General features: G+C 42.2%; 1 protein-coding gene across 6 annotated transcripts in view; it reads right to left on the minus strand.

Annotated features, from left to right (window-relative positions):
• WDFY4 (WDFY family member 4) overlaps positions 1-10,617 on the minus strand; it is a 267,352-nt gene extending 256,735 nt beyond the window's left edge. For 5 of the 6 annotated variants that reach the window (XM_064487947.1, XM_064487946.1, XM_031460981.2 and 2 more), the window contains exon 1: positions 10,476-10,617. The gene's annotated coding sequence lies outside the window, so the exon portion shown is untranslated. Of the gene's footprint in view, positions 1-4,419; positions 4,441-10,475 lie in introns of those variants that run through there. The other variant, XM_064487944.1, reaches the window with a different exon arrangement.
• Positions 10,618-19,750: the final 9,133 nt, after the last annotated feature.

The following is a 19,750-nucleotide window of genomic DNA, read 5'->3' on the forward strand; positions in this document are numbered from 1 at the left end:
CTACCCCCAGACACTGGACCAAGAGAAGAAACCTGAAAAATGCTGGTGAGAGAATGAAGCAGCTCCCCCACTATACCCCTCTTCCCAGACAGCCCCAAGTCAGGAGGAGAAGGCTGGAGGCTGGAGCACAGCCTTACTGAGGGCCTGTACTCCAGGCATCATGCACACGCTCTCTGGTCCACACAATGACCCCACAGGCTGGATGCAGGGATGCTGTTTTCAGATTAAGAGACTGAGGCTTGGAAGTGGAAGCTGGCCACTTGCTGAGGCCTGGGGCTGTCTGCCTCCAAAGCCTCCCCTGGGTGGTCCAGCACCTCAAAGACCATCCTCTTCCCTGTCTATCCTGTGAGGAAAGTCCTTGCCCATATCGAGAAGTTCAGGAATTCCCCTGAAGACTCAGGTGGAGACCCGATTGGCAGGAACCAGGCAGGTTGGGCAACCCCTCCCATCACCTGCAACACTTCCTTTTTTCTGACTCCAGTCCATGCACTCCTGGTCAGAACACACCTCTGCGGTTTTTGCAACAGCAACCAAATATAGGAACCCACAGTGTCCTAGGGAGGAGACCCAGTTTTATATCTCGGTATGTGTGTCAACTTCCATGTTGCCAAAAATGGCCAGGGAGCGGTTCCCCTGGCCAGACCCTCAAAGCTTAGCTGCAACTGAGCTATCACTGTCAGTACAAAGACAGGGGCTGGTGACAGCATAGCTAACAAGAAGCCCAGCCCCCATAATCGGGAGCCTCCCCAATGAGGGAGTTAATTGGTGGCTCGGCCTCCACTGGAACGTAAGGAAATGCTGCTTAAATAAAACCAGCCATGGGGAATAGGGGGTATAGCTCAGTGGTAGAGGGCACACTTAGCATGCACAAGGTCATAGGTTCAATCCCCAGTTCCTCTATTAACCAAAAAAAAAAAAAAGAAAGAAAGAAAGAAAGAAAAGAATGTATGCATTTTTTAAAAAGGAAAGATGTGGAAAAAAAAAAAACCAGCTGTAATTGAGTGGACATCTACTAACAGGGCCATCAGTGTTCTCTAATCTTACAAAACTTGTAAAGGACATATGATCATGCCCAGTATACAGATGGGAAAAGCAAGACTCAGAGAAATTGAGATTCAGAGAAAATAGGTAACTTATTTGCAATCAAACTGCTAATAAGCATCACAATAAAAGTCAACCACAGACTTTTCTGCCTCTAATGCCCCCCGCCCCCTTCCAACGCTCCAGGTTGGCTTGACATAGTGGTAAACGGTGGTAAAAACAGACCTCGGGGGTACCTTGGGTACTAGCTGGAAACTTTAGTTTCAGCAGGGGTCTGACCCCTGGCTGTAGGAGGTCTAGCCCCAGCTCCGCCATCTGGCCCCCTCACATCGCAGACAAGCAGGCCTGGGGCAGGACCCTGTGGTGTCACCATCCCCTCCTAGGAAGAGGTGCTCTCTGGGACCCACGAGGTCAAGGGTTCATCAGCCTGGGCACAAGGTGGGCACCGGCTGGCCAGTCACTCCTGGGCTGACACCAGCAGCACACCGCGCATTAATCACTCACCCTCCAGTCTAGTCCCCAGAGCTGCCCTGGACTTGAAAGCTCACAATTGAGACAGCAGAGAGACCAGCGAGGAAGCAGACAGAGTTGGGTAGGAGCTGGGCAGGGATATACCTGGCTGTGGGGCACAGAGGAGGCTCATGGCTCAGCCTGGGAGGGGTGGGGTGGACTGGAAGGGCTTCTCAGAAAATATGGTGCAGGGGATGGTACTGAGAATACTCCAGGTAGCATGCATGTTTGGGGACATGGGTGGGGTTCAAAGAGGCTACAGCACAGGGAGCAGGGAACGGGGTAGGGGTGTCTACAGTGGAAGGACCACGAATGCCCATAATGGACATGGCCTTTGCTCCATGCAGTGTCCTGGGGTTATCTGTGGGGCTCTCAGCAGGGAGCATCACTGTGGAGCACGGAGACCCTCTGTTAGATGTGGGCCTGCCCAGCGGGCCAACCCCTACCCCTAGGTGCTCACAGCCTTCGGGGGAGAGGAGGCAGAAAAAAAGGATGCTACAAAAGGATGCTGGAGCAGGAATCCAGCACTAAGGGGGCAGAGGGAAGGAGCTGGTTATTGAGGGTGAGATGGGGTGGGGTGAGAGTGGGAGACAGAAAGAGCAGCTTCACAGAAGCAGGGGCTTTGGAGAGGGAGCCAGAGGGAAGGGGAGTAAGACTGTGGACGGGCCAGAGAGAATTGCTCCCAGGGGAAGGACACTCAAAGGGACAAGAGAGGTGAGGCTGAACCACAGGTAGTTTTGTGCCACTGGGAGGGAGGCAGGAGGGGAGTAAGATGGAGAGCACGGGCGGAGGCCAGGTCATGAAGGCCTCCAGATGCTGCACCTCCAGTGGGGTCTGGCCAAATCACCTGTTCACTCATACTCTGACCCTTTGCCTTTACTCAAGCATCTCCTCTGCCTGCGATGCTCCGCCCTCGGCTCTATGCATCCTATCCTGCCGCCTTCCGAACACAGTTTCTGGCTGGCCCCCTGGGCACACGCTTCTCTGATGGCCCAAGCAAGAAATAACTCTGCTCTCCAACTTCCAAACTCCTCCCACCACTGGGCCATTCTGTGACTGGGAAGCAGTCACCCTCAGCGGGTGACAGCACTTCCCGGTCTATAATGCTGCACGCACACCTGATCTCACCTAGTCATCACACCAGGGAGGGCAGAATTAAGGTCCCCTCCCCCACCCCCATCCTGTCCCCCCACGCAGATGAGAAGGGGAGCCTGGGAGTGAAAATCACTGTGAGCACACGTGACTTGTGGAGTCACACAAGATAAAAGTCCACAGTTTGCAATCCCCAAATTTATCACTGTTACTCAGTACCTTTTGCCTGTAACTGTGGCACTCATCGCTTTCCTTGTGCTATCATTGTTTATAAACACACTTTATCTCTCGCATTTCTGTATGTCTTCAATCCGGAGATTCTAGCAATAGAAAATGCTACAATTATTTAATTAATGTTGGGGGTATTAAATACACAGGTCAAAAAATGAGACTATTCAGACACTTAAAAATTGTGTGCGGAAAGTTTTTCTTGGAAAGAGGGTGGTATTTTAGACAGGTGATGGGGGGGTCCCTATCCACAAGGGGAAGCAGTAGAATCACTCTGCAGGGTAACTTCCCCCCAATTCTTTCCCCAGTCCCAAGAAGGAGCCACTGACCCGTATGGGTTACCCTCATACGGTATATGTATTATTTGCATAATGAAATGCTTCCTGGAGACAGGCGCTTGAAAGGGAAAACTCAAATAAAATAACAGGACTCTGTTCTGATTCGTTGGGTTTCTTCCTTTTGAATGTCTGGACACTTGCCCACCCTGACTGTCCTGGCTCTTTTCTCCCTCTTGGCTTCCCTCAAAGGTGGTGGTGGCCACCCTGTGCAGCTGCGCATGCGCTGGGTGCCCGTTCCCTGGGAGCCTCAGGCACCTGCGCAGGAGAGGGAAGCCCTGTTGCCCAGTCTTCAACATCTTGGGCTGTGGCACCCTAATTATCGATCCTTCCATTCGCTTCTAAAGGACAAGCATTCAAGACAATGGACATAGAGCTGCAGGGTCAATGAGCTCCTTTGTAACACTTGTCTTCCAACCACCTACCCCTCCGCCGGGGACACCTGCTTTTTGCACCTGGGGCCACTCTCAGTATCATCTGGTCCACAATCAGAGACCAGGGGAAAGCCCTGTGGGCTTACTGTAGCGTGTTTCAACATTATTCACTTCTGATACGCTCTGACCACTCCAGAACACAGTTTCCTTTTATGTGCATATCTTTTTTCAATCTTTTACTGTATATCTCTTTATATTTTGTGCATATCCTTTAAAGCTGCTATTGGAGTGCTACTTGGACAATTGTCTTACTATTATATTGAAAATACAAAAACCAACAAGTGTTTCCTGCTCTTTTTTTTTTTTTTTGCAAACTATTTTTCACACCCAAGCATATTTTACTTTTAATTGATGTATAAAGTTCTAATATATTAATCGTCCATCATCATGCCATAAATATAGTGTATGTTGCTCTTTTCCTTAAATTATCAGATTTAGTGACCAAGAAGCATCCTTTTGGTCAGCAGCCCATAATTGCCTCTTTTACTCCCTAACAATGGGATGCTCAGGGTGCCTTCACGTTGTTATGGGTAATGCTGAGAGAAAGGATTTCCTGCACCATCTTTTTATTTGTGGTGAATTATCTATGAAGATGAATTCTCAGAAGGAGGATTAACCATTGGCCAGAAAGGAAGAGCAGTTTTCACACTTTTGCCAAATGTTGACTATTCCTCTCCAGAAGTGTTTCCTCAACCTTTTGGTGGCAATGTTCCTAACGCAAAGCATGCAGGCTTTAACATCAGATGAAACTAGGCTCAAATCCCAGCCAAGGCACTTACTGTCTGAGGGCAGAGGACCTTATCTCTCTGAGCCTCCATTTTCTCACCTGTAAAATGGGAGAGATGAAACTGATCTCACTGGGGATTAAATAGGATTGTAAATACCACTGCCCTCCTACCCAGTGTCTGGCTTATTGTAAATACTAAATCCATTCTTCTTACCCTCCATATGTCTTTCTTCTTGGAATTGTTTGGGACAAGTGGCTTTTCACTTCTCTATTTCCCATCCTTCTGGAACCATATGCCCCATGATAGCTTTAGCTCTGGAACCAGAAGTATCATTTCTCTGAAGAGTGTTGCCCAGCAGAAATATAAAACAAGCCACATATGTAATTTTAAATTTGGGTGCAGCCACATTTTAAAAAGTAAAAATACATAGGTTATATTCATTAAATTTATTTACGTAAATAGATTTTAAATTTATTTTATTTAACCCAATATATCCAAGATATTTTCATTTCAATAGGTAATCAGTATTTTCAGTATTAACGAGGTGAGATATTTGACATGTCTTTTGTTGTTAATATCTTTGAAATCTGATGTGCATTTTACAACTTATAGGACATCTCAATTCGGACTGGCTACTTTTCAGGGATGGCTGCAGGCTATTGCATTGAATAACACAGGTCTGGAATTTGAGACTTAAGCATTTACCAGGTGCAAAGGGCTTAGACTTGTGGCCTGGAGACATAATTTTGGATGCAAGTTCAGGTGCATTTTGATGGTTTGCAGCCCTTGGAGGGAGACAACAAAAGCAAAGCCCTAGTTGTAAATAAAGTGGACATGAGCTCTGTAGTGTAGCTCAAGGAACTCTGAAGAGCACATCTTCCCCCTTCCCTTCCTGCACAAACTATCTCCCCTCCTGAAACCGAGTCCCCCTAAAACTGAGTTCCTCTGTGGAATTGATTATGAATGACCTCTCTATCTAAAACTTTATTCCCTTTCTTGTCCCACACCTGTTCCCCTCAGGAGTGAGCAGTAACAAAAGAAAGGGGGGACTGAATCCAAGCAGGACCCTGCAGGGTCTTCCTGGGTTAAAACAACAACAGCAACAACAACAGCAAAACACACCCTCCATGTCTCTCATGTCTTATTTATAGGGGGTAAAAGGTTTTAGTCTCTTTGGCCTTCTTTGAGTTCCAAAGAGCAGGCTCAAGCAGTTAACAATCAGGACAGTAGAGTCACAGGACTCTGTTCTTCTTGAAGGGTTATAGAGTAACAATCTGATGTGTATCTCTGAGTCCTTCTGCAGAAACTAAGATCCCCACACGGGTAGAGGATGGTGACTACATGCTGATCATAGCACATAGACCCCAGACTGGCTGGAACCAGAAGGTTGATGATTGAGATTTCCAAAACATCACTCCACTACTAAACAATCCCAATAAGGTCCACAAGCTGATCATGCATCCTTTGGACCCTCTCCCCTTTACCCTTTTTGCCTTTAAAAACCTTGTGTCCTGGCCAGCAGCAAGAAGCATTTGAGACGAGTCTAGATCTCCCATCTTCCAAGTTGGAACCTCCTCAATTAACACACCTTCCTCTGCTCCGGACTCCAACATTTTGGTTTATTTGGCCTCACTGTGGGTCTGGCTTGGGTCTGACAGCACTCCCTCCCTGACCCAAGGGGCCAAGCTGCCTTACTTGTCTACCATGAAGGCCACTTGTGAGCAGAGAGTGCCAAGAATTCTTTCCTCTATTTGATATTTTATAGGCATCTCCACCTTCATGTATGTTCAAACCAATATTCTGGATGATCACCACCTTGTAAATATGCTTTTTCTACCCTTGACCCAGCTCAGGGGACCCAGCTCAGTAAATGACAGTTCCATTCTCCTGTTGCTCTGGAGTCATCTTGAACCTCTCTCTCCTATATCCTACACTTACATTATTATCAAATGCCTCTCAAAAAACACCCTGAATCTCACCACTCTGACCACCTCTCATTATCCCTACTACTATGACTTTGGGGCAAGCCATCACTACCTCTAGCCTGGACCCATTGCAACAGCCTCTTAACTGATAGTCTTTCTTCTTTGTTTGTTACCCATAGAAAGTGATTTTTCTTTAAAATGGGAGCATACATCAGCAAGGGTCAAAAAAACGTATTTTTTAAAATAACTGCAATAATATCAAAATATAAGCCATTTAGGAATAAATATAGGCAAAATATGCACTAATTTAATAAAGAAAATTATAAAATTTTATTTGAATACTTTAAGGAAGACCTAAATAAATAAGGATACAAACCATGTTCATGAATTGGAGGAATCGTTTTCATAAAGGTATCACTTCTCTCCAAATTATATTTGCTATAAAAATCTGAACATAACTTTTTTGTTGAATCTGATAAGCTGATTCTGAAATTCATGTAAAGGAAGAAAGAACCAAGACTGTCAAGACAGAATGAAAGAATAAAAAAAAAAGAGGAGATTCTTTCCAGATTTCAAATTTTATTATAAGCCCCTAGTTAATAATATTAATTAGGGTTGGTATATAAGCAGCTCATATGACTCAATAAGAAAAAAATAAACAACCCAATCCAAAAATGGGCAGAAGACCTAAACAAGCAATTCTCCAAGGAAGACATACAAATACACAAGAGGCACATGAAAAAATGCTCAATATCACTAATTATCAGAGAAATGCAAATCAAAACTACAATGAGGTATCACCTCACACCAGTCAGAATGGCCATCATTCAAAAATCCACAAATGACAAATGCTGGAGAGGCTGTGGAGAAAAGGGAACCCTCCTACACTGCTGGTGGGAATGCAGTTTGGTGCAGCCACAGTGGAAAACAGTATGGAGATTCCTCAAAAGACTAGAAATAGACTTACCATATGACCTAGGAATCCCACTTCTGGGCATATATCCAGAAGGAACCCTACTTCAGGATGACATCTGCGCCCCAATGTTCATAGCAGCACTATTTACAATAGCCAAGACATGGAAACAGCCTAAATGTCCATCAACAGATGACTGGATAAAGAAGATGTGGTATATATATACAATGGAATACTACTCAGCCATAAAAACAGACAACATAACTCCATTTGCAGCAACATGGATGCTCCTAGGGAATGTCATTCTAAGTGAAGTAAGCCAGAAAGAGAAAGAAAAATACCATATGAGATTGCTCATATATGGATTCTAAAAAAAAACCAAACAAAGCATAAATACAAAACAGAAATAGACTCACAGACATAGAATATAAACTTGTGGTTGCCAAGGGGGTAGGGGGTGGGAAGAGATAGACTGGGATTTCAAAATTGTAGAATAGATAAACAAGATTATGCTGTATAGCACAGAGAAATATATCCAAGATCTTATGGTAGCTCACAGAGAAAAAAATGTGACAATGAATATATATATGTTCATGTATAACTGAAAAATTGTGCTCTACACTGGAATTTGACACAACATTGTAAAATGATTAGAAATCAATAAAAATGTTAAAAAATATATTATTTAGTGTTGGCAAAGAGATAAACAAACTGACAGAAGAGAGAGCCCAGGAACAGACCCACTATACATGACAACTTGATTTACAACAGAGCTGTTGTAGATTAGTGGCTGAAAAATGCCCTTTTTGATTCATGGAGCGAAGACTCTTGGTTATCCACATAGGAAAAATAAAATAAAATAAAACATTACCCCTTATCTCACACCACACAGAAAAATCATTTCTAGGTAGGACTAAAGACTTAAATATGGAAGGCAAATTATTTTTAAAATTTTAATCACGTAAGAGAATAATTTTATGAAATTAGGGTGGAGGAGAATCTCTCAGACAATGCATAACACGTATATATCATAAAGGAACGTATGGATAAATTAAGCTTATTTGAAATTAAGAAATTCAATCACTAATAGAAATCACAAGGACCATAAGGAGACAAGGCAGAAACAAGAGAAAAATACTTACAACATACACAAATAACAAAGAATTAACATCCAAATACATACTGAATTACAGAAAACCAACAGGATAAAATACAAATGCCTTCAAAGAGAAAAAAATGTTTGACCGGGAGAAAGAATTTAGAATGGTCAATGAGCATATAAAGAGACGTCCAACCTTAGTAATTCAGGAAATGCATATTCAAAACATAGATGGCTTTTGATTTGCACGGAATTGGTAAAAATCAAAACTCCAACAGTATCAAATCTTGGTGAAGATGCGGTGCCACAGAAACTTTTACATATGCTGATGGGTGGGTAAAGTGGTACAACTGGTTTGGAAAAAGTTTTGAGATCATCCAGGAAGGCTAAAGATTTGTATACCCTACAACCCACCAATCCTACTTCTTGGGTTTATACTGTAGGAAATTCTTGCACACATGCCCCAAGATATATGTACAAGGAGAATCCTGTCAGCACTTACAAGTGCCAGCAGCACCTGGCACCTTATAATACAAAAAAAAAAAAAGTAGAAATATCCCAAGTGTCCACTGGCAGTATACTGGAGGAGTACACATAGGTAATTCATGTAACAGAATACTATACAGCAATAAACATGAATGAATTCAAAGCACATGCAACAATATGAAGGAATTTCAGAAACATAATTCTGAGCAAATTAAGCAAGTCTTAAAAGAATATTTAATTCCTATTTACAAAGCTCAAAACCATGCAAAACCAAAAAACACATATTTAGCCGTTTAAATAGACAAGGTCGAACTATACAGGAACAAGTAAGCCCAAAATTCAGGACAACCATTTTCTCCAAAGAAAGAGACAAGCACATAGACAACTTCAATGATGCTGATAATCTGTAAAAAAAACACTGAGGTGGCTGCACACACAGGGCTCATGCCATTTTCATTCCTTATACGTATACACGTTCTCCAAGTCCTGTTTTCTGTCCACTCAACATTTCAAAGCTTCCCAAGTCTGAAGGGCTACGGCCCAGGTCCTCACATTGGACAGGAAGACCCTTCCAGGCCTGACCCCACTCCACCGCCCTCTGGCCGGGTCACCTGGCACCCTCCTCCTCCTGGTCTGCCACTCTGGCCTCCTCCTCTGCACTTGGCCTCCTCAGATCCACCCCGCAAAGAACGCTTCTCAGAAATGGACACAGCTCAGGCCTTCCCTTCCTTCAGGTCTCCACTTAGAAGATATGTGCCTTCTGGGGCCTCCTGACCCCTGCTCCCTACCCTCTGAGCTCCAGCCTTCTGGCACCCATGGCACCAAGCACCACCCACCCCTGTCCACTGACTCTACTGTCTCAAACAGCACCTGGCAGGAACTGTCTCTCAATAAATATTCCTTGAACACTTCAAAGGATGACTATGCAGAAAATCAAATTAAAATGGAAACTTTCCCTGGAAATGGTAATACATGAAATTCTTAGTTGCCAGATCAGTTCCTCATGCTTCAGAGAGGTTGGCCCAAAGGATTGGTGCAGCGTTCTATACGGTGCAATTTTAGGTGGGGAAAGAAGAGCTAATTCTCAAACCAGGTGATCCTGCTGATTTAGAAAATATTGACATTTCTAAAGTTTGATGTGATAATTCAGATGAGGAATGGGAGGCCCTCAGGGGGTACTTACTTACCAACCCCTCAGGAATGACCACAGGGCCAGGACAGAACCAGCTCTCTCAGTGACCAGTCGGAAGTGGCCCCCGCCACGTGGGGGCTGGGCAGGGGAATCTCACAGCCAACCCCCTCTCTCCATCCCTGGACAATGGGCACAGACAGGCCCAGGTCCAGCCTCTCCTAGGTGGGACAGGTTATTTTTCTTAGCAGAACCCTGAGAACAGGCTTGACCTAAGGAAGAGGTACAGTGCTTGAGCCTGCCCTGGCTTGGCACAACCCAACAGGGACAGACAGACACCCTGGCAGACCCAGACATTGGAGTGGCCCTGCACATGCTTCCTGCTCCTCATCTTACCTCCTCTCCCACATCCACGAACCCAGATCAGGCACTGGTGCTCACATGGACTCCCAAGCTCAGCTCTCCAGGAGGTGGCCAGTCGGCCTGCCCTGGAAGATGGGACCCCCATGCCCACTTCTGGCCTGGCTTGGCGTGGCCAAGAGCAAAGTGACCTACCTGGAGTGTGTCAGTCAGGGCCAGCAGACCTTGGATGGCGTGGGACCCCCCATCCCCAGCCAAACCCCTCCAGCTCAGGGGACGAGGACCCGGCCCAGAACCTTCAGTCTTTAACAGCGTTTCACTATGAATCACTTGAGCTGGGTGTCTGCTCACTTCCTGGAGAAAGCAGAAGTGGAGAGTCTGTAGACGCCTGATTCTGCCCACTTCCTGGCCATCAGCAGAGCTGCCTGAGTTCTAGTGGGTGACCTGGGCCCTGTAGAAAGGCCACTTAGGGCAGCACAGTCAGGCAGTGCTGGGTGGGGGCCAAGGACAAAGAGGGAAAGCTAATAAGAGTGGACGCAGAGTTCACCCCCGTGCTATTGGGCTGGACTTTGCTTCCCTGGGTCCCACGCTTCTCTCTGAGCCTTTGGTAAAATAAAGATAATAATGGTGTTTGGGTGAATTTAACTAGAGGTGTGTCTAAATACATCCACGGACACTGCATGACTTCATCATCTTCTTCCCTGAGCTTCTGGGTCCAGAGGGGAGCTTCCCATCTGGATTTCTTCCTCCTCCATCCTCAGACCTAACTTGTACCACTGATCAAGGGAGTCTTTAAAGATCAGATGGCCAAGAGTGGGTAATATCAAAGTGATGTTAAAAGAAAAGCTAAAGTAATGGAATAAAGTTCTCTGGAATTCAGTATCAAGATTCATATTTCTTTGGGTTTACTAGGTTGAATTGTTTCATATCCTCTATCCATAGCATCATCCATGTAGGACCAGCCAGCATGTCCATTCAAACACAATAGCTCCCTGTGTAACATGAGGAAGAGCAGTGATTAACATGAATGCCTGATGCTTCAAGCTAGCTCAGCACCTAAGAAATTATATATTGGGGAACAAAAACAAAATTAGGCAGAAGTTTTCTCAGAGACCATGGAAGTCCTAAGCCAATGGAAAGAGATCTCTAACATGCTAAAAGAAAAAAATTGTTAACCCAATTATTCTTAAAAAATGAGATGAAATAAAGTTATTTCCGGATACATGACAGCTGAAATCATTCATCTCCAGAAGACATGCACTATAAGAAATTCTAAAGGGTATTTTTGAGGCTAATGGGAAAAGACCGGAAGGAAACATAGATCTAAGGAAAAGAGAGTACTATTAATGGCTAATATGTGAGCCAATATAAACTATATAATTTTTCTTGTCTTAATTTCTTTAAAAGATTGTAAGTGTTTAAAGCAAAAAGTGTCACACTGTACTTTTTTGAACTAGGAGACCTGCCCAGATTAAGATCTAGTCACAGACTCATGTCAACGCCACGCCCACTCCCCAACATGAGTCAGAGGTACCAACATCCCTTTTCAAGTTCTCATGTCTCATTCCATTGGCCATGGGTAGAAAGGAAGCTAGAATGGAAACTGGAGGGGCTCTGCAGAGGAGGGCACCACAGATCATCCTGAGATGTGCAGCAGGTGTGTACAGCAACACAGGTATCACCTTGTCAAGCCACAGTGGGCTCCATTTTTTTAAAGCAACAAATTAAGATCCATGGTTATACTCTATTCAAGAGCTGTTATGCTATAGTGTGTGCCATTATGGTGAAATATGTTAATTTTCTCAGTGTCTGATGTAAGACTCTTCCCTAAGGAGATACCTGCTTTTGTTGACTAAAATGATAGGTTAGGAGAGTCTGGGCTCTTAGGTTGAAAATCTGGGTTGAAATTCTCATTACTACACTGAAGGAGTTATCTTTAAGTCTGGTTCTTATTTGTAGGATGAGACTATTGCAATGTTGTAGGGAACAAATCAAGCAATATTTACAAGAGGATTTTTAAATGCTAAAAATGACTGTACCATTGTGAGTTGTTATTATCATTACTGAAAGAGTTGCCCATGCTAAGACATCAAAGCAACCAGGACAACTGTGAACTGCTCATGTAAATGTGTATTTTTGTTGAGGGGAAATGTGAGATTCTGTGATTTTTAAAAAATATCAAAAAATAGCAATTATACTTGTGCTTCCAGTTATGACAGGAGATAAGTTCCCACTGAAAGCAATTCTAAAATAGGGTAATATATGAGACAACTGTTTTCAGGTATTCAACAGCCGGCAGCATAAGACCACAAGGTGAGCCCCACAGTTGCTCTGGCTTTCTTCTTAGGGGTGCTTTCCTGCTGTGGTACAGGGAGGTGGACTCCCCAAAGGCAGTAATATCCTTGAACAAAAAAGGTGTAAGTCAGAGAGTTCCAGGCTTCCTAAGGGGTTAGAATTTTCAGGGCAGTGGCATGAAAGAGTGTGTTTTGTGGGAATTCACTGTGTATGTCCTTGGCGAAGGACCTGTATGTGCATGGGGTAAGACCCCAAGAGACCTAGCAGAGATCACCTGCTCCAAGGCTGAGAACTGGGTGGAGTGATAGAGATTGGGCAATGTTAGGAATGTTGATGTTCCACACCATCTAGAGTGGAGAGACATCGCTGAGCATCTTGGAATTTCATCCTAAACTCTGGAAATGCCAAACCTGAGAAATAAGAACTGCAGCCTAGAGTAGGAGCCACGAACTAGAACAAGTTCAAGCTTGAAATAGAAGAGCCCTAACAAAGAATAAAAGCAAGCCTGGCAGAATCAAAAGGATATTCTGGTAATTTAATTGTCAACAGGAAAGAACTCATCATCTTTTGAAGGAAGAAAGCATAATGCTACATCCCTTTAATGTGACATCCAGCATAAAACTAAAATTAGTAGAAATCTGAAGGAACAGAAAAAATGTGACCCATAAGAAGAAAAATAACTATCAATAGAAACAGACCCCAAGATAAGCAGATGTTGGAATTATCATACCAGTTCTGTAAAACAGCTATTAGAAATATATTCAAGGACTTAAAAGATAGCCATAATAATCAAAAGGGGGGAATTTTAGGAATTAAATAGAAAATATAATATTTGGATGAAAGTGAAAAGCATATCTAAAATGAAAATTTTACTGATAGACCAACAGCAGATCGATGACTGCAAATTCAAAAAAAAATCGTTAGTGAACTTGAAGATTGATCAACAGAAATTATTCAACCTGAAGGGCAGAGAGAAATAAGACAAGACAAAGACACACACTCAGTTGCCTTTGAGACAATATTAAATGGTATAATATATGAATAACTGGGGTCCCAGAGAGGGAAAAAAACAAAAAGAGAAAGAGAAGAGAACAGTAAAAAATATTGAAGAAAAATGTTTGAAACTTGCAAAGTTAGTTGAAAATCAGTAAATTGCAGATACAGTAAGCTTCGTAAAGTCCAAGAAGGACAAGATGGATAGAAAACTACACTTAGGCACATCACAGTCAAGCTCCTAAAAATTTTAAAAATATATAATTATCTTAAAAACAGCCAGAGAGAAGAAATTACAAATTGGGGAACAAAAACAAAATTAGGCAGAAGTTTTATCAGAAACAATGGAAGTCCTAAGCCAATGGAAAGAGATCTCTGACATGCTAAAAGAAAGAAAATGTTAACCCAAATGTCCTTAAAAATATGAGATGAAATAAAATTATTTCCAGATTAAAGACAGCTGAAATCATTCGGAAGACTTGCACTATAAGAAATTCTAAAGGATGTTTTTGAGGCTGAGAACACAGATCTAAGAAAAGAAGGAAAGGAAAGAACGGCACAATTAATGGCTAATATGTGGGCAAATATAAACTATGTGCTTTGTCTTAGTTCTTTAAAAGACTGTAACTGTTTAAAGCAAAAAGTGTCGTGCTGTACTTTTCTGAACTGGAGTTTATACCATCTCCAGTTCATACAGTCATAGATGGAACATATATGAAAACAACCACACAAAAGATGAGGGAGTACGTGGAAACATGCTATTGCAAGCTTTTCGCATTTTACACGAAATAGTACTATATTAACTCAAAGGAGCAATAAAAAGTTGCGATACTTTATGTATAGCTTTGTGATGCAGATGTCAGGAAAGCTGAAGTTCAGTTCTGATGAACAAACTCACCCTAAGCATCTATTCTGGGCCAGATCCCAGCTAGACTCTAGAGAAACAGAGACGAATTAAGGCGAAGCTTCTGTAGAATTATTTCCTACAACAGCTGTTCCAGTGGGCAGGTGATTCTCCCATATATAATGATTCAGGAACTCAAACTCCTTTGTCCCTTAGAGTCTTGTTGTCATCTGCATCCAATCAGCAAAAGGTGAAAGAGAGAGAACAAGGCACATGTCCACTCCTAGAAGCTCAGCTCATAGGTGGCATGTATCACTTTGGCTCATATTCCATTGTAATCACATGGCCATATCTAACGTCAAGGAAGGCTGGGATGTGCAGCCCTGTCATGTGTCAGCCTTAACCTATCATTGGGGGAGAATGCACTGTGGTAGGCTACCAGCTCTGCCTTCAGAGAGCTTATGATCTAAGAACAATATACCAAAAAAAAAAAAAAAGTTAACAGTAGTTTCCTGACTTTCAAAATAAACCATGTTAATTTTATATGCGATGCAAAAAAGTATGAGGAATAGGAAATAAAATAAAATTATCAATACCCTGAATACCCTAAACAGCTAAGCCATAGCCATGGTGAGGACAGCAATTAATTCTTTTATTCCATATTTACCTGAGTATATTTCTTTGATCTTAATTTTTTTAAATAAATTTAAAATCAGGACATAAATTCTGCTTCATAACCTCTTGAGGGTCTTTTTTCACTTAATTCGTCATAAACAATTTCCCAGTTCATTATTACGGAAATTTGGGGTCAAGAAGAAGGAAGATTGTTTACGTAACAAGGGGATGTTTTTTAAAAACATGGAGAGAAAGCAACTTCCTTGGAACTAGTTGGGTTTCCACATTCCCTGTGAGGATTATGATAAACTCTAGCAAAAGAGAGGGAATCCAAACAATATTTCCCCAGAAACAGAGGATGTGAGTCCGGGAGCAAATGGACAACACCTCCCAGGGCACCTGGAGCCCACAGGAACAATGCTCACTACTGCTGGTGACACGGGGAGACTTGGAGAAGTCTTGGGAGAGAGAATTGGAAAATTACAAATGGGTAAACACCTCCCTAATTTTCAAAAGATAACTGGAGGGTAAAATCTTCAACTCCAATTGGTCGTATTGACATAAAGCTAAAAAATAAAAAAGCCCTTCGAGAAGATAAAAGAATGCTTACAAGCTACTATTCAGCTAAATGCAGGCCATTCGACCCATTTCAATCACCATAATGATTCACCAGGACCAAGTCCTAAGCTGGGTCCCGCAGGCACAAGTAATAAATAAGAACGCTTTCCAAGGAGCTTGCAACCTAAGAACAACATTTAGGCTAAGCTCACTTATCTTTGGTGGATGAGAAGATACTGTATCACTAGGGATGGAAGCTTCAGTAAGGCATTGGATAAGGGCTCTCATGATTGACACTTTCATTTATTCCACTCCTGTCCCCTCAGCACCACCATGTGACTGACACTGTGTGAAATGCCTGGGGTGATAAGATCCAGTCTGTCCATGGGGAGTTCACAGACATCACACACACAACACACACACACACCATACAGATCTCAGCCTCTATACACAGCCACACACCTGTCATACCAAAACGGTTTTATTTTAGGGAAGTAGGAATAGACAGCTGACACTTCCGTTTAATTCTGAGCGCCTTTATGCCTTCACACCATTGATGTGGCACTGATAGAAATTAGTCCTCCCTAAAGATTCTCAGCTTTGGGGGAGATCTCATGGGGCCACAGTAAGGACATCACTGAGGAGCAGGCTTGAAAGTGGAGTGAGTGCAGCTTCTGGTAATAAGAAAGCAAAAGGAAATATTCTTTAAAAAGATTCATGAGAAACCAAAGCCTTTTCAAGAAATGGTGTTGAATAGATAAACAACAAGGTCCTACTGTGTAGCACAGGGAACTCTATTCAATATCTTGTAATAACCTATAATAAAAAAGAACATGAAAAGAACATATATGTACAACTGAATCACTATGCTGTACACCAGAAATTAACACAACGTTGTAAATCAACTATACTTCAATTTAGAAAGAGAAACAGTGTTGAAACAACATGGATATCCATGACAAAAATAAATTAGTCTCAACTCCTACCTCATACCATGTACAAAAAAGAAAAATCAAAGTATTTCTTAGATTGAAATGAAAAAGCTAAAGCCATTATGCTTCTAAGAGAAACAGAGGAGTATCAAGGCAACCTGAGAGTAGGGAAAGGATTCTTGGACAGGACACAGAGAGCAATAACTTTTATAAAAGAAAACATTTCCAACTGTTAGGAAATGAAAAGGCAAGTCACAGACTGGGATAAAACACACACAAACCCTATATCTGACCAAGGAAGGATCCAGAACAAATAAAGAGTACCAACAAATCAATAATTAAAAGCTAAATAATCACAATCTTCAGGTCCATCCATGTTGCTGCACATGGCATTATTTTATTATTTTTTTATGGCTCAGTAGTATTCTGTTGTACAAATATATCTCATCTTCTTTATCCAGTCATCTGTTGATGGACATTTAAGTTGTTTCCATGTCTTGGCTATTGTATATAGTGCTGCTATGAATATTGGGATGCATGTATTTTTTCAAATTAAATTTCCCTCTGGATATATGCCCAGGAGTGATCTCCACTGGATCATACGGTAAATCAATTTTTAGTCTTTTGAGGAATCTCCAAAAAAAAAAAAAGCTAAATAATGCAATAAAAATGAACAAAAGACTTAGATACCAAAAATATATTTTAATTTATAAAAATATACATATGTATGTGTCTACATATATATGTAGACACACACATAAATATACACAAATGGCCAAAGTACATGAAAAGGTGCTTAATATTGTTAATTACCAGGTAAGTGCAAATTAACACCACATTGAAATTCCTCAATACACCCATTTGAATGGCTAAGGTTTTAAAGATTTTATAGGATTTGGAGCAACTTGGAATGCTCCTATATTGCTAGTGGGAATATATAATGATACAGCTACTTTTGCAAACAGTTTGGCAGTGTCTTAAAAACGTACGCTTATCATGTGACTCAGCAATTCCTTACCCATGTGCTTACCCAAGATGAATGAATGAAAACACATGTCCACACAAAGATCATGCATGAACATTCATAACAGCTTTATTCATGACTGCTAATAACCAGAAACAACCCAAATGTCCAACAGCTGGATAATGAATAATTATGGTATGTTTCAAATCAGGGTATGTTTACACAATGGGATTTTACTCAGCAATAAAAGATCTTACTATCAAGCCACCCTTCAGCATGGATGAATCTCACAGACCTTAGGGACAGCAGGAAGCCACACACAAAAAATGAGTTCTGTGATTCCATTTATATGAAATTCTCCAACAGACAAAATTAATCTAAAGGAGAAAAAAAAATCAGAACAGTGGTTGCCTCCGGGAAGAAGGTATTGACTGGGAAGGGGCACAAAGGAACTTACTGAAGTGAGGAAAATATTTCATTTCTTGATAGAGGTATGGGTTACACAGGTGGAATAAATTTTTTTAATCATACCGTTAATACTTGAGCAGTTCAATACTCATAAAATGTTACATTAAAAAAAACTATATGAACAACTGAGAAGGGAAGGGGTGGAGGTATGAATGAAATAAAAATGACAAAATGTTAGTCAAGGTTGAAGTTGAACCATGGGTATACGGGTTCATTATATCATCATGTTTACTTTGAATATACCCAAATTTTTCCATAATAAAACTTTTTTTAAAAGAGAAAGAGAGAGCAAGAAAAAAAGGTTAGGTCTACCAGAAACTAAAATATACTCTGACTCTTCTGTCATAGAAACAGCGCCCACACATGGGTAAACAAAGAGAACAATGGAACAAAATAGAAGATCCAGAAACAGCCTCAATTACATACACGAATTTAGAATACTTAACACTGACATCTCCAATCAGTGAGGAAAGATGGACTATTAAGAAGTGGTGTTAAAAATGAAATTTTTTACAAAACAGAAGCGGACTTACAGACATAGAAAACAAACTTATGGTTACCAAAGAGGAAAGGGTGGGGATGGGCGTAAATTAGGAGTTTGGGATTAACATTTACACACTACTACATGTAAAATAGATAAACAAGGGCCTACTGCTACTGTATGATAAAGGGACGTATATTTAATAACTTATAATAACCTATAATGGAAAAGAATCTGAAAAATAATATATATATATGTGTGTGTGTGTATAACTGAATCACTTTGCTGTTCACCTGAAACTAACACAACATTGTACATCAACCATACTTCACTTTTTCTAAAAAGTGATGTTAAGATAACCAGAGAGATATATATGAAAAAACAAAATTAGATCATGTCTCACAACTCAATAAGAGCCAAATGAATCCGTTATCCACATGCAAGAAAAAAAATTAAATAAATGTTAAAGGAAGAAAATAAGGAGGATTCCCAAAGCATCTGGCAGGTACATAGTTCTAAAGAGGTGGCCACCAAGCCATTGAGTCCCAGGGAGATGCCAGGCTCAAGGCCAAGGAGCCAGACCCCCAGTGAGAACCCGAGGACAGGAAGCATGGAGAGCAGGGGTCCAGGGTGGTGCCAGCAGGAGCAGACACAGCCGAGCAGTGGGGCATGTTGCCCCTGAAGGGAAACCAAAATAAAACATAAGTTCATTTCACAAGTGCATGGGGCTATGCGATGGAAGGTGTGGACCGCCCTCTGGTCATTGTACTAGGTCAACCACAGCTGCGGCAGCTGCCTAGTGAGGAGTGCGGAAGAAGGAAGGGGGGATGGGCAGAAAGAGGGGAAGAACATGCTGCATTTGTGTGTCTCCCAGAACAACCATTTGGGCCCCAGCTGAACCTGGGACAAACATGGTGGCAGAAGGATGGCGCGGCAAGACCTTCGGATGGTGGCCCTTACAAAATTCTTCCTCATCCAGGATGGGTTGCTTTTCCATTTCCAAAGGCCATATCCCACCCTTACCAAGTACAGAGAACCCTCGGCCCTTCCTCCCCAGGGAGGGTCCGAGAAGAATTTACCTTCTAGTTGAAGAAGGGACATGAGAGCAGCATCAAGCACCTTGAAGACAGTCAGCAAGCCCTTCCCCCAACACCGAGAGGACAGAGGGTGCCAGGAGATGGCACTGGGGGAGGCCGAAGAAGCAGATGGGCAGGAACAGTGAGACATCCTGAGGGTCAGGTGTTGGAGGCCCGCTGGGAAAGCGCAGGAGGCCAGTGGTCCCAGCGCAAGTTCCACAGGAAGCACTGGATGGAGCTATGT

The sequence above is a fragment of the Camelus dromedarius genome, chromosome 8 (assembly GCF_036321535.1).
Source record: "Camelus dromedarius isolate mCamDro1 chromosome 8, mCamDro1.pat, whole genome shotgun sequence".
NCBI lineage: Eukaryota > Metazoa > Chordata > Mammalia > Artiodactyla > Camelidae > Camelus > Camelus dromedarius.